This window comes from Crotalus tigris, unplaced genomic scaffold, assembly GCF_016545835.1.
Source record: "Crotalus tigris isolate CLP2741 ecotype Arizona unplaced genomic scaffold, ASM1654583v1 scf7180000017903.3850313, whole genome shotgun sequence".
Lineage (NCBI taxonomy): Eukaryota > Metazoa > Chordata > Lepidosauria > Squamata > Viperidae > Crotalus > Crotalus tigris.
In genome coordinates, this window is record NW_024096713.1 from 2141772 (window position 1) to 2157448 (window position 15677).

The following is a 15677-nucleotide window of genomic DNA, read 5'->3' on the forward strand; positions in this document are numbered from 1 at the left end:
TACCATCTGGGAATTTTCTAAAAACAGGCCCCATTGGAAACTTGGCCATGACATATTAAATACAATGGGAAAAAGTTTATTTATTTGAGAGGTAGAAGAAGAGGAGTAGGAAGGCTGGACCCTAGACTTGGGATCAGGGGAGTATAAACACAAGCAATTGGACAAAAATGGGACAGACTTGGAGGGAGGACAAGAGAGAGACCCGGGTAATGGGGTGACAAAAGCTGAAGAGTCAGACAAAGAAAACAGAGAAGGGAGAACACAGAGAAGATGGAGGGAATAATAGGATATCACAAGTGTTGGAAAATATGTAATTTCCAATTTGGTTAGCACACACTAGACTCCCAAACAGCTCCCACATCCAGCTCAGAGCAAGCATACAGGCCATTCAGTTCAGCTTGCAGAAAATGCAGCTTGATATTTATGAAACATCAACAAACATCAAACAAAGATAACAGGCCGAAATGGGGAAAAGGTGATAAGAAAGGATATATATTACATATCTCTTTACATGATTGGAGAAAATGGGGGTAAGGAATCAAGGAGTTGAGCTAGATATGATGTAGAGAGGAAGCAAGAGAATGTTTGTATTTTATATAGCTGTGGTAAGGTTTATGAAATGTGGTTCAGATATAAAAAGATGTTGAGACTCTAGAAAGAATGTAAAAACAGCACCAAAGATGATTAGGAAGAACAATTACAGGAATTGGGTAAGTATATTTTAATAAAAAGAAGGAAATGGTAGCAGTGGTAGATGGAAACCAATCAAGGAGAGAATCAACTTAGAACTAAAGAGTAATTTCCTGACTGTGAGAACAATTAATCAATGGAATGACTTGCCTCCAGAAGTTGTGGGTGCTCCATTACTGGAGGTTTTAAAGAAGAAATTGAACAGCCATTTGTCTGAAATGGTATGGGAGTGGGTGGGACTAGAAGACCTCTAAGATCTCTTCCAAATCTGTTATTCTGTTTTTTGTATCCTTTCAGTACCTCCCTCCCCTGATCTGCATTATGAACAGTTTGCTGGATGGGAATGATGCATCCATTAACATAGACATGGAACGAAGAAGAAGGCTAAGGGGGCTTCATTTAAAAACGAACATAAGCAAACATTGACAATTTAGCTGTTTCTGAATTTGCTGCCCTAGGAAATAGCTATCCAAAGGACTTTTCCTACCTTTCTGCCAACCATACCTCTGACTTTTTATAGAACAAGTAAAAGACTTTCTGATTACTCTGTGTTAATTAAAATATCCCAACTCAATCATTTTACAAAAATGCATTTTTTTTTTAAAAAAATAAAACTTCAAGCAATAACAATGCAACTATCAAACACCACACCCATTCCAGCAGAATCTGAAATGATGCGGCAGGGCCTTTTCAGTCTTCAGCAGAATCTCAAAAAAAAAAAAAAAAGTAGTCTTCTCCCTGGCTGCCAGGGACTTTTTTCATCAGACAAAGCTGAAATTTAAACTTGCAGCTTGCTACCCCCAAGAGGGATGTTTCATCACAAAACTGAGATGGCTGATTCCTTAAGGCAGGGGTGTCAAACTGCCGGTCCACGGGCTGGATGCGTCATGGCAAAACTGTGCCCACCCCATTGCCGGCAATGGAAAAAAAATTGCGATCCATTGTGACACGTCACGTGACGTTGCGAGTTTGACACTCCAGCCTTAAGGGCATAAAAGAGTTTTTTTCCCCCCTTAAACTCACTCTGCTGCCACCAGATGGCCTCCCTGGAGCATATAATTGTTATAGGATTCTACATTTAGTATAGATTTGTAGGATTCTGTTTTTTTTAATTTAACTTTTTTTAAAAAAATCATTTCGATAAATGACAAATTGAATAGTTTTAGAAACAGGATTTCATTCTTTCTTGCACTTTAGACACTGAATTTTCATATTTGGTTTTTTTATAATAAGAAATCTAAAGTGTAATTACATTGCTACTGTTTTATTTTGATTCTGTTTTAAAGCTCTCTTGAATAAGAAATATTCAAGAATGTGTTTATTTCTCCATTGCCTCCATTTCTACATAATGTATGCTAGATTATATCTCACCTTAAATACTACATTTGTTGAAATTAATAAAACAAGCTGTGAATTGTTGATTGGAATTTAATTACTTAAAATAGTCCCATTGAAACCAGTGGGATTATATGTCACGTTTAAATTTTGTTTTCAATGACACAGTTCTCAGCACAACTAAAACTATATTTAAACTTTTGTCCTAAGCAGTTTGCCATCTTTTATACTAAACCTGTAGATACAGAAGCAAAGAAACACCAGTAAAGCTGAACAAAAATTAAGAGTGTAATCAAAGTACTTTTTATCAGGATATAACGTTACATAATTAGCAATTTATTGTGAGCATTGGCTGACTCTTATGATTATTATAAGATTAATGAAATGGTTAAATTAAAACAAAATTTGGTCTTTAATGTTCTAATGCTGAGTATTAGCAATCCTTGATGAATCTTGTGAATGTTCAAAATGTTACATAAATCTGAGACTAGTGACAGCTCTTAGCACCCCCCCCACTTCAGCATGCACGAACATGCGTGCACACACACACACACACACACACACACACACACCCCTTCAAATTTGCAGGCAGCCCCATTGAGTCAGCTGGGATCACTAATATTCTCAAATCCATATCGACTTTCCTATATGTTGGACACCCAATATAACACATATTTTGTCTTGTCTGGGACCAACAGCTCTTACCATCAGGCAGATTATAATCAGCAATGACTTACAAAAATGATTGCCACTAGTTAACAAACAATGATTAACAGATAATAAAAAGTGTTATGCTTACCCGAAAATATTTGTTTGTAATGCTCCTGGATTCAAACATACCCATGGATTAACAGGTGAGGGACATGGCTTATAGAGAAGGGGAAAAATATCAACAGGTTTCCAGCTGAGAAGTAAACAGCAAAAATTCACCTAAGTGGCATTTTACAGTCAATTTTTTGCTAGCTTTTGGTAAGGTCATTCCCCCCCCCCAAAAAAGAAAAACTAGACAACATCTATTCTACTTGTAGATTTTCGCTGAAATGGAATCCTCTGTAGTCTTCACTCACTGGTGCTTACTAAAGAGCAAAACTTTATTATTTCTATGTTCACTGGAGCTCCTCCCGCTTTCTTGATTTCAATTTCCTACTTATTTCTCGGGCAGCAAAGCCTTTGCCCACTTCCTAGGGCAGCCAAATGCTTTTTGAAATTTCTGAAGCTCTCCAATCATACTGAAGAAACCCCAGAAGTGACATGTCCAATGCTAGGCTTTCTATATGAAAAAGTCTGGCAGACCACATTTGTTATTCACCTCATAAGCAGAACTCCTTCTGACCGTGTTAAAGCCCTGGCCCTGCTGGGCTCAGCAGGAGTCAAGCACTCAGGACCATCTGTCAAAGCTTTGGGATCCTCCCCTGCCCCTTGTTCTACCCTGCAATCTGCTAAACAGAAGGGAGTGAATGAAAGTTACTTTATTGCATTGCAAGAGGGAGTTCAATGATTGACTCTAAGAAGGAATAAGTGCCTGACTCCCAAAATACTGGAAAGAAAATGGGATATAAAGGCAGTATTTCTTTGGCTTTTCACTTAGAATAACAAGTGTAAGGTAAAAGTAATTCGCCCAATATCTTATTTTAAAAATATTGACATGTATTCAATCAATATATTTAGAATATTTAAAGAAAAAAATCTTGCTATTTGAATTATATCTTTTTCAATAACATCTTCCCTCCCTCTTTCCCACTCTCACCACTACAAAGTGAATACCAATTTTAATCTTAATTTCTTAAATTCTTCAAAAATATGCAAAGAACCTGATTCTATTTTTTTTCTGAAAGTTAATTAGTAGTTTTAGAAGATACTGAACTTTGTAAAAATGGAGGGTTGAAGGTGAAGGACTATCTGCTCCCACTGTTGAATCCCGCAAATAAGCAAATCGTCTAGAAGAAACTTTTTTTTCACAATTTCTTATGATCTCAGAAGAAAACATGGTTTCAAACATTCAAGTAAAGCAATTCTTGAAAGTCCTTCATAAAAGTGGCATAGTGCCCTGCTTCTAATTGGCAGAATTGGGAGTCCACAGTGTTTTCCTCATAAAATGGGGCTTAGTGTGTGTATAAAAGCCATTTTGATTAGTAAATTCACAGTGTTCAAGCTTGCACTAAATTATGAATATTGTTTTACAAACCTCATTGTCTGAGTTGACTCATTATAGTAAGCCAGAACTTAGCAAGCTAATACTGTGTAGAGGTAAAAGTTTTACAGTAGGAGCAGGAGACTCAGGTTTAGTCTCCTCAGCCATGGAAGTTCATTGGGGTGTCTTTGGATTAGTCAATCTCTTAGTCCAACTTCTCTGACAAGGTTGCTGTTACCAATAAAAGATAATATCTGTAGCTCAATGTTGAAATGAGGGGTCCTGGTATTCTCTGAGCTTGGTTATTTTCTTGCAGATGTTTCATTACCCAAACTAGGTAACATGGTAAGTGCTAGTAAGGAGTGGAGTTTTCTCCCAGTTTAGTAAACAAATAAAAAGAATACCCCAACCAAAGAACTGCCAAATAAGCCAGCAGTAAACAGCCCAACCAAAGAACCTCTAAGACCATCCCAACCAACACTGACAGGGCAAGCCACTAGAATATAAACTGGGAGCAAACTCCACTCTTCACTAGCACTGATGATGTTTACCTAGTTTGGGTAATGAAATCTCTGCAAAAGAAAAACAACAACAACTGAGGTCAGTGAGCATCAAGGACCCCTCAAAGTTGCTGTTGTGGGAAAAATAGGAAGAGGGAGCATGATGTTTCCTTGAGTTCTTCTGTAAAGTATGCCATGTAAATGTAATAAATAAAACCAAATAACCATATTTTACCTTAATGTGGTATGAGAACCCAGTCATTATCAGCAAAACTTCCTAAATTGGAACAATTGGTACAAATGGGGAGACTTTCCTTAGAAGAGAAAAGATCAACTTTTCCATAGGAAAGGTCTCTTCCCTTGCCACTTGCTACCATTGCAGTGGTGAGGTGCAGCCATATTTATTTGCTCCATTATAGCTAGTCCAGCTAAATGGCATCACTTAGTCAAACTTGATCAATCTCAAAAAGCAATGCAAAATCCAGCCTGCTTAGTACTTGAATGGAAGATCATTGCAGGATTTAGGCTATAAAGGATAATTAAAAATCCTAGAAATATGGGATTAGAAACCATTTCTGGATCACCGCTAAGAAAACTACATGAATATGTGCAAGAAATTGCTAGAAGGTCATCAAACAGACTATATCTTTTTACTATACATTGTAGTTATTGATTTGGGCAAATAATCTCTAATGCATAGTACTGTATAAGGTGATCTGATAGCATTTCTTCTCAGAAAATGCAGGAACCTCTCAGAAGAAGTCAACACTGAGAAATGTTTTTGAGCCTAGGGCAGAATAGGTTGCCAAGTTACCCTGAGTGAGACAGGAAAGGGCCTCTGCAAATGCCTAAAGGCACACGTGTGATTGTAATGGGAATAGACAAACCCAGCTCTGGCTCATCCCAGAGTGAACAAAAGAAGGGAAAATGTCTTTAATGGTTCTGACAGGCTGCTGCAACATGTTTTCTGTATGTTCATATGCACAGAGACAGAGTAATCAAGACTACAGCCACAATGTGCCCTTGTAAGGAGATCATGACAACTTGGATAGAAAACGTTTTTTTCAGAATGTATTCAGATCTATGCTATTTTGACCAGAAATTTTGTCATAAAGTCATATTTTCCCCAACAACTTCATAAAGGAAGACAGCCCACTCAAATTCCACCCAAGATTTTTGATTTGAGATTACTTACAAATTATAGTCATCTTTCAGACTCAAAGCACAAAAATAATGTTTCTTTGTCCTCCCTGCTACACTATTGATTATAATACCAAATATGGAACATGTACCTCCATAAATATAAAAATATTCTCCTATGAATATGTGGCTAAATAGAATTAGATTCTAACTATGGTCCCTATAGTTTATTTTTATATTTGTTCTTAGTCACTGCAATTTCACTGTACATTATGAAGAGTAGGACTTTTAAGAATTAAGATGGTCTGGAGTTGAGCCTGACGGGATATCTACCAGTGAGAGGGAATTGGTTGAAGGTGTTGAATGAAATATTGAGTTAGAGGGAGGGCCTCTGGTTGTCTTGTAACACTGAGTGCATTGCAGAAGTGATTTAGGTCTTAGGGGGTCATCTAATTGATTGTTGTTTGCATGAGTAAAATGCATTGTATGTGGGCTTGGATATGGACCAATTGGAGCAGGGCAGAAGAGAAATCTCTGGTGGGATGAGGGTGGGCTATAGCATCTCTATAGTGATGGGTAGGGTGAGATATGATAGAAGACAGGAGGTTGGCTGCTCTCAAGAACTGCACTGAATTCCTGGCTGTAGGCAGAGTTAGCCTCCAATACTGCATTTTAAGCACTGCACCACCATAGCTCCTATAATTATTAAGCTGGGTTCTAAGGATCAGTTGGGACTGTTGCTACTTTAGCAATATTTTTGTCTGAGGTCCTTGACTCCATGGCTGGGTTGGTGGTGGAGTTTCCAGATTTATCCCCTAAGAGGACTTTAACCTGCCTTCCACGGGGGTGGGGTCTTCTATTCACAATACCTTTTCCTCCAAAATGTTTTTTTTTTCTTATGTAAGGAGTTTCTTTTGGAATGAAGGATTATTCAACAATTCAGCTTGCCTTTGCAGCTAAAAGTGTGTCATCTCAGGAGAAGCTTTGCCAAAGATTAATATATGAAAACTGATATGCACCACTGATTCCTGGGTGGGTGGGGAACATGACATAGCTCCTTGAGTAACACTAGCAAAATTAGTGGCCTTTCTACCTTAGCTGAAGGTGTACAGTATTGCCAGAATTTAAAACCAGATCTACAGTCATAAGAGAATCTAACAATTAAATCTCAACAAGTAGGTGACTTGATTAAAGATTGTTGGGGAAGGAGCAGCAGTGCCATTTATGCACTTTACACAGCAGGAGACCCAGCAGTGACCAACTAGAGCACCTGTTCCTCCCACAATCCTGCTGCTCTGGGTTTGTTAGCAACGGCTGCCAGGGAGGCCCATGGAGAGTTATAGAAGGTTTACAATGGAACAAAGAAAGCCTAGAGTGTTCAAGGTTATTGCTGGAGTCATAGGTAGCTGTTCATTTTCATACCACTTGTCTATTTCTCTCTTTCATACATGCCTGCACACATTCTTATTCTCTAGTTCTCTTCAGAGCTGTATTTAAAGGTCAGAATCTTTGGATATGTAAATTAGACACAATATAAAAAATACTCTGTGGGTGGGTGGGTGGGTAATGATAATATAGTTATGGTAAATGCTTGGGCATTTCCCCTATGCTGCGTTCATATGTGTGAGAGGGATGAGAGGGGAGGAAGGAGTAGGGAGGAAGTAGGATGGTTAGAGGAGGAGGGGAGGGGAGAAAGAGGAGGGAAGTAGGGAAGGATTAGAGAGGGTGGACGCAGCCTGGGGGGAATGGGCAGGCGGTACCAATGGTTAGGAATTTATTTTATTTTGTATGAATAAATGGAAAATAAAAACTTTTTAATAAAAAAAATACTCTTACATTCTGATTCATGCAGAATTTAGTGGAATAATGCTAAACAGAGAGAATTACTAATTACACTATGGGAAGGTGTAATAGTACATGGCAATAACCTTGAGAGACAGGAAGAAGAGACATAGTCAAGAGAACAATCAGATAATCCGCAACAGGAATGTGGGTAGGGCAGGCAGCTTAGGGGAAGGGACCCTCCCTAGTTTCTTGGGCTGTAAAGGGGATGGGGAAAAAAAGAGAAATGTACTTTTAGACAAGGCTGACAGAAGGCAACTGAGAATAAGGATATGTTATAGGCATGCACAGATGTTCTGAATTGCATGGTTCAGAAGTGGTTGCCCAAATGGTGGATGGAAACATTCCTGCTGTCTCTGTCCTCCTGGCAGTCCTGTTCCACCTTCAAGCACTTAAGGATCATTATGTTACATGAATCTATGTGCATAGATCCATATAGCAGAGATGCACAACATCCAGTCCTTGGACCTTAAGTGCCCAGCCCAGCACCTTGAATTTACCTTCTAGAATCTCCAAACCTTGACTTGAGTTGAAAGATTTTAAGAGAGGAGAAAATTATTAAAATATTGCCAAGTATTATCTACACAATATATAATGTATTAAAGCAATATTGTATTAAGATTGCTTTACTACATTAATTCACTGTACTTAATTTTAATTCTGTTCAATTAAACAAAAATTTATATTTGTTATTTATTTTTTCTTTGTTGACCCAATTTTTCCTAGAGCTTTATTGAGAAATTAGCCCTAAGTGAATTTGCGCTTGTTAGCCTTATATATTAATTTACAGTTTATAGCTTGAGGTAAGAAGAATAGAAATTGGATGTACCAAGCCCAACATTTTAGTTTATGTACATGTTGATCTCTGTACAGACAGAATTTCATAAACTTATAGGGTTGGATGGGACCTTGAAAGTCTAGTCCAACCCCCTTCCCAGTGAAAGAATTCACAAACTATCCCAGACAAATAGCTATCTAACCTCTGTTTGAAAACCTCCAGTGGTACAGTATTTATCCACCAAGATAAAATATTCAGGCAGGTTTTTCACAGCTTACTTACTAGCTCTCACAGTTGGAAAATTCCTCCTTATTCAGAGTCTGTATCTCCCTCTGTAAAGCTTCTCCCCATTAGTTCTTATTCTGCTCCCAGAAGCTATGGAGAATAAATTAATACCTTCTTCCTTCCTTCCTTCCTTCCTTCCTTCCTTCCTTCCTTCCTTCCTTCCTTCCTTCCTTCCTTCCTTCCTTCCTTCCTTCCTTCCTTCCAGTATCAATGCCTCTATTTTTATTCTACAATCATCTCTAGTTTCCCACTCATCAGTTACAGACTAGCAGAAAGAAAAAGAGCAAATCTTTCTCTTTTTACTGTGTTATTTTATTGTAAAGGCTGGTCAAAATGAAGATATTTGATCTGAGCAAATTCTTCTCATAGGCCTGTTTCAAACTGGGATGTATGGGCAGATAGAAAGGCTTTAGAGTGCTAGAAACCTATTCAATAGAAGACATCAGCCTAGCACTTTTCTTACCTCCAACTATAAACAATATAGAAGCATAGAAGCCTCTCATTGAGAAGAAAGAATGTGAGACATTGCAAGGCAATTTAAGATATTTTTACTATACCATCACAGTATGCTGACACAGGAATAGCTTTAGGTATTCTCATATTGATTTAATCAGAACTTTCATCATAAATATGCCTGAATGAGTCAAATGGGATTTATATCTTGAGACAAAAAAAATATAAGATTGTACTCTGAATTTTCGGTCTGTTGAAAGGACACGTAATCTCCCAAGTCGAAAATAACTAACTAGTTCTTTGTGGCAACTCATCTTATTAATTATAATGGCTGTATATTATCTGTGGATCAGATCATTTGTGAATCCACCTTTGATTAAGAAACTACCCCCACTCCCGCAATCAAATAGTACAATTCAGAGTAACCACTTCTGCTTAAATAAGAAGAGTGGCTTTATTAAAATCGAGCAAAACTCTTATGCCCACAGAGAGATAACATTTTATGGCATCCATAACTGACAGTTTCTGCTTTTGCATTGTGTACACTGGTATTTTGCAAATTATTTTATTTTCATCCCACAGTTTGACCCAATTAAGGTTTACAAAGCAATGTTCAGCAAGGGAAGTCTGGAATCAAAATCACAGATAATGTACAGCTGGAACAAATTCAAAACCTGCTAGTAACTATGTGAGACTATTGAAACAGGGGAACTGCTATAATAAGATTTCTGTGTAAACATATGAATAGCTAATAAAAAATCCTAACTCTCTATGGAAGAAATACATCCTTGGTTCTTAAAAATTAATAATGGAGAAGTTAGATTACTTTTCTTAGAAGTAAATTCTCTAACCTCAGTATCAACACCAGGGAAGTCCCATAATAGTCCCTAAACTCTATTTTGTGCTGCCAGACAATTTGTGGGTGTTGTGATTGCAGAACATAATCTTATACTTCTGTTTTGTATGATTATATCCAGAGGCACAGCTATGAAAACTAGACTATCCAAGAAAGTGAGAAAAAACAGGGTATTTGGAACTGAATTTTCTGAATAATGTTCAACCATCATTGTATCTCAGGTGCCATATTGATATCTTGTGTCAGAGGATCATAATTCATATAACATAAAATAATATATCTCACTACACAGAGAGCAAAGGGAGCACTTTACCCCCCCCCCAGTGATTTCCTGATCATGCTGCTGTAATTCAGTGGCACAAGTGCTGATATTACCTCGCAAAACTACCAATTTTAATTAAAAAATATGCAAAATAGGTATGTTAAAACTTCTTGGAGCTCAAAAGTATTTCTTTTGCAACTTCAACCCTCCAAAAGCCATCTAAAACATAAAGAAAAAGTTCAACCCTTTCCCCAGTATTATCAATGTCTCAATCATGGCCCCCCGGGACAGCAAAAGAACAAGAAAAATGGAAAAACTACAATAAGGTACATATTCCTAAGTGTGGCTAGTTTTTAATCAGCACAGGGTAGTTAATGAATCATCTTTCACTTTAATTTTCATTTGCACCCTATTGATTTTGAGGGACAACACTATTATAGCGCATGGTCATAATTTTCTTAATGAAGAGGGAAAATCAATTCTGCTCCTTCTGACATTTCAAAATTAAATTAGGAACATTTGTGTACTTGAAACATCACCTAAGACTCATACACACCATGGCTTCCTCCTCCCTTATTATCACATTGATTGTTTCCCACTGTATTCATTTATCTAAAACTACCTTATGTAGGAGGCATTGTAGAGAGCTGACACAAATGGTCTTACTTGCCACCAAATGTTTACCCTTTTCTTATGGGTGTTGCACATAAAAAAAGGCAGAGCTTTGAATACCTTGTCATGACTGCCATCTTGATTTTTGTTTATCAGACAATGTAGATACCCCTGCAAACTTTTCATAGATGTGGGACATAGATGTATTTATCTCCACATGCACATTAGTACCAGAAAGCTATTGCTGTCTTCTTCATAGGTTTAAATTATGCACTGGATATGAGACATTACAACAACAACAGCATCAAAAACAGCAACAATAAAGTTGGAGGTCATCTAGTCCAACCCCCTGCTCAGGCAGGAAACCCTATACAATTTTAGACAAATGGCTGCCCAGTCTCTTCTTAAAAACTTCCAGTGTTGGAGCATTCACAGCTTCTGGAGGCAGGTTGTTCCACATTGTTCTAACTGTCAGACTTAAAGTAAAAGACCATGCAAAAGACCAACAGTGTACACAGCATAAGTACCATCCTAACAGGATATCAGACTATTTATTCAACAAGCTCCAAGGTGCCCACCCTTGATTGACAGTTTCTTCCCAGAAGCTTAGGCAGAGAAACTTGTCATTTTAGCTAATTTAGGGTCCTTTTAATAAGAAATAACTTAAATTGATCCACAAAGCATCTGCACAGAATGTGTTTTACCACTAATCTCCAACCCTATAATGAGAACAAAAATGGGGAAAAAATTACAGGGAATAATTTCCTAAATATAGATTCCAGGAAATAGGGCTTTGTCTGAAAAATACAACACGGCTTTGGCAAAAACAATGCTGGGAATGTTTTACATTTATTAGGAAAGGCTTTGGAGCAAGAGGCTCTGCTGGAACTAATTCTAACCAATAGGGAGACATTTGTCAAAGAAGCGAAGATACTGGAACCCTGAGAGAATATGGCCCTGTTAATCTTCAATTTCTTAAATTTCAGTTTCTTAGTATCAACAGAAAAAAGAATGGAGGAGAGTCAGACTTGAATATTGGATTTCAGAACAGTGGATTAACATTAACTCAAATAAAAGTTAGGCTCGATCCAAGGGTTTTACTACTACTACTACTACTACTACTACTACTACTACTACTAATAATAATAATAATAATAATAATAATAATAATAAAAAGGCAAGCAAGGGTAGTACCAATAGTAATAGGCTCCTTGGGTGCAATCCCAAAACAACTGGAGCACCACTTGAACACCATTGGCATTGACAAATTCGCTATTAGTCAATTGCAAAAGGCGGCTTTACTAGGAACTGCTTCCATCCTGTGACAATACCTGTAATACCATCAAACATCCACATCTGCCTATCCCAGGACTCGATAGGTAGACAAAATGCCAAATCCAGTCTGAACATCTGGCTGACTGTGCGATGATCCATAATAATAATAATTATAATAATAGTAAAGTTGGAAGGGACCTTGGAGGTCATCTAGTCCAACCCCCTGCTCAGGCAGGAAACCCTATACCATTTCAGACAAATGGCTGTCCAGTCTCTTCTTAAAAATTTCCAGTGTTGGAGCACTCACCGCTTCTGGAGGCAGATTGTTCCACTGGTTAATTGTTCTAACTGTCAGGAAGTTTCTCCTTAGTTTTAGGTTGCTTCTCTCCTTGCTTAGTTTCCACCCATTGCTTCTTGTCCTGCCTTCAGGCTTCTTGGAAAATAGCTTGACTCACTCTTCTTTGTGGCAGCCCCTGAGATATGGAACACTGCTATCATGTCACCCCTCGTCCTTCTCTTCATTAAACTAGACATACCCAATTCCAGCAGCCGTTCCTTATATGCTTTAGCCTCCAGTCCCCTAATCATCATTATTGCTCTTCTCTATAGTCTTTCCAGAGTCTCAACATCTTTTTTACATCGCGGTGACCAAAACTGGATGCAGTATTCCAAGTGTGGCCTTACCAAGGCATTATAAAGTGGTATTAACACTTCACGTGATCTTGATTCTATCCCTCTGTTCATGCAGCCTAGCACTGTGTTGGCCTTTTTGGCAGCTGCAGCACACTGCTGGCTCATATTTAGGTGATTGTCCACTAGGACTCTGAGGTCCCTCTCACAGTTACTACTATTGAGCAAGGTACCCCCTATACTATACCTGTGCATTTGGTTTTCTTGCCTAAACGCAGAACCTTGCTTTTTTCACCACTGAATTTCATTTTGTTCAAGTCTGTCCAGATCTTTCTGTATCTTAAGTCTTCTGGAGTGTTGGCTATTCCTGCCAGCTTGGTGTCGTCTGCAAATTTGATGAGTTCCCCATCTATCCCCTCGCCCAAATCGTTGATGATTTTGAAGAGCACTGGGCCCAGAACAGAGCCCTGGGGCACCCCACTACACACTTCCCTCCATGGAGATGCGGTTCCATTGAGGACCACACACTAAGTATGGCCGGTCAGCCAGCTACGGATCCATCTGATGGTGATGCTGTCTACCCCACATGTTTCGATCTTGTGAAGTAGTAGGTTGTGATCTACTTTGTCAAATGCCTTTATATGAATATAAAGAAGTTATTTTGAATCAGCTAAATGCAGTCAACTGTGAAAGCTTCTGATTTATTTTTTCACCAATAGAGAAATTAAAATTCTCTAACAAATATGAACTAGTTGCCAAGCATCTGAATTTTGATCACATGGATGTGATCATTATGGAGATGCAACAAAAGTTGTAACTGTGAAAAATGGTCATAAATCACATTTTTCAGGGCCATTGTAATTTTGAACAGTCACTAAATGAACTGTTGTACTTAGATGACTACCTGTACTACCGTATATTTTGAGAACTATTAGGGAGGAGCTGTGTTTACCTTCTTTTTCTCACACATATGATCTGAACTGAATTGTCTCTTATTTTTTCCCTCCCTCCTGGAAATCCATTCTACTGCAATCCATCACAGCTGCTTTAGTCAAGTCCCAGTCTTGAACCTACTTTTGGATACTGTAGACCAGACATGTCAAACTTGCGACGTCACGCGACATCGTGTAACGTACCGAAACTTTTTTGCCATTGCTGGTAATGGGGTAGGCGTGGTTTCCTGATGATGCATCCGGCCTGCGGGCCGGCAGTTTGACATCCCTGCTGTAGATCAAAATAGACTTTTATAAAGTACAACAAAATAAAAGTGCCTCCAGAGTAATGAGACGACTAGAAAACTAGTTTTATGATGAGCAGTTAAAAGAACTGAATATGTTTATCTTGCAAAAGAAAAGATCAAAAGGAGATGTAATCACGATCTTTTGTCATCGAAAGGAAGAAATGGATTTCTTCTGTCACTGGAACAAGCCGGTGCAGCAAGTTGAAATGACAGGTGCAGGTTAGATATATGAGGAATTTCCTGTGAGAATTGTCAATAGGTTTCCACATCAAATGGTATGTTTCTTTTCACAGAAGGTCTTCAAGCAAAGGCTAGAAAACTATTTGTCCAAAATATTTATTAGTTCCTATATCAAACATTAGGATTAGGCTAGATGATCTCTGGGATTCCTTCCAACTATGATTGTGTAATTTTATGATTCTAACTTGCTAGGCATACTAGCTGATACAGTAAAACAATATATGCAGGTTATAATGTTTAGTCAGTACTACTGTTGATTCTGCCAATGTTTATGAGATGGATATAGTTTTACCATGCTGAATTACAAAATGACTCCAATAACAAAATATCAATAAACATAAATATGACATATTTGTACATATTTGAAAAAAGTATGTTAGAAAAAATGACAATATTCATCTGCATTTTAACTAAAACTGTAACTTGCAGCAGAGATTAAGATCTGGGGCACCCATTCTGAACTAACATTCAGAAAAATACAGAAAAAGTATCTGATCCAGTTGGAAAGGTAAATGTAAAAAAACTTACTTGTTCTTTCTGTTCTGTTCTGCTAGTATTTTTTCCTAACTCCTCTCTGTTTGTTGCCTGATATCAGTCCTGATCTGCTAATAAAACAGTTTTGCTACTTGCTAAGTCACATAGTGAATTGAAGCCAAATGATGTGAACAAGTTATTAACACTTCAAGGCTGACCCTGCCCTCTTTCCCAGAATGCTTCTGGCGTCCTTATTGATTGGATGTATGTCTCATTTGTCATCTGGGAATTAACAGTGTGAAGTTTTATTTGACCATTTATCTCTTTAGCCAAAGTATTGCAATCTCTTTGACCTTTTAAAATGTTTATGACAAGGTGTTTGCTGTGAATTGCTGATATGAACAACTGAAAACTGCAGAGTTAGATCAGGTATCTATAATGCATTCACCTATTTTTGAAAACTGAAAAGAGCATGTTGCACCCAAAAAAAATTCATGAAAAAAGTTTTTTCTCCAAGAATGGGTAGACAAATATGTAACACATTTTAATGTAATATTTATTCAATTTGTAGCCTATTCTTCAAATTTCAGGGCAGTAGTGTGTATGTATGTGGTATAACTGAATTTATTTTAACTTAATTCACAATTTTTATGATAAATCTGACTGGTAAATTTATAGAGCTGTGGTGGCACAGTGGTTAGAATGCAGTATTGCAGGCTAATTCTACTGACTACCGACTGCCAGCAGTTCGGCAGTTTGAGTCTCACCAGCTCAAGGTTCACACAACCTTCCATTCTTCTGAGGTGGGTAAAATGAGGACCCAGATTGTTGGGGACAATGTGTTGATTCTGTAAACCACTTAAAGAGGGCTGTAAATCTAAGTGCTATTGCTATTTTCTGGATCTCAGAATTAAGTAATTTCATGTTCTGGATT

At 37.8% G+C, this 15677-nt stretch overlaps 1 long non-coding RNA gene across 2 annotated transcripts in view; it reads right to left on the reverse strand.

The window, feature by feature from the left end:
* LOC120308379 overlaps nucleotides 1-14902 on the reverse strand; it is a 65100-nt gene extending 50198 nt beyond the window's left edge. For both annotated transcript variants that reach the window (XR_005556835.1, XR_005556834.1), the window contains exons 1-2: nucleotides 14798-14902; nucleotides 2825-2929 (exon numbers count right to left, since the gene is read on the reverse strand). This is a non-coding gene — a long non-coding RNA (uncharacterized LOC120308379). The remainder of the gene's footprint in view (nucleotides 1-2824; nucleotides 2930-14797) is intronic.
* Between the last annotated feature and the right edge of the window lie 775 nt (nucleotides 14903-15677).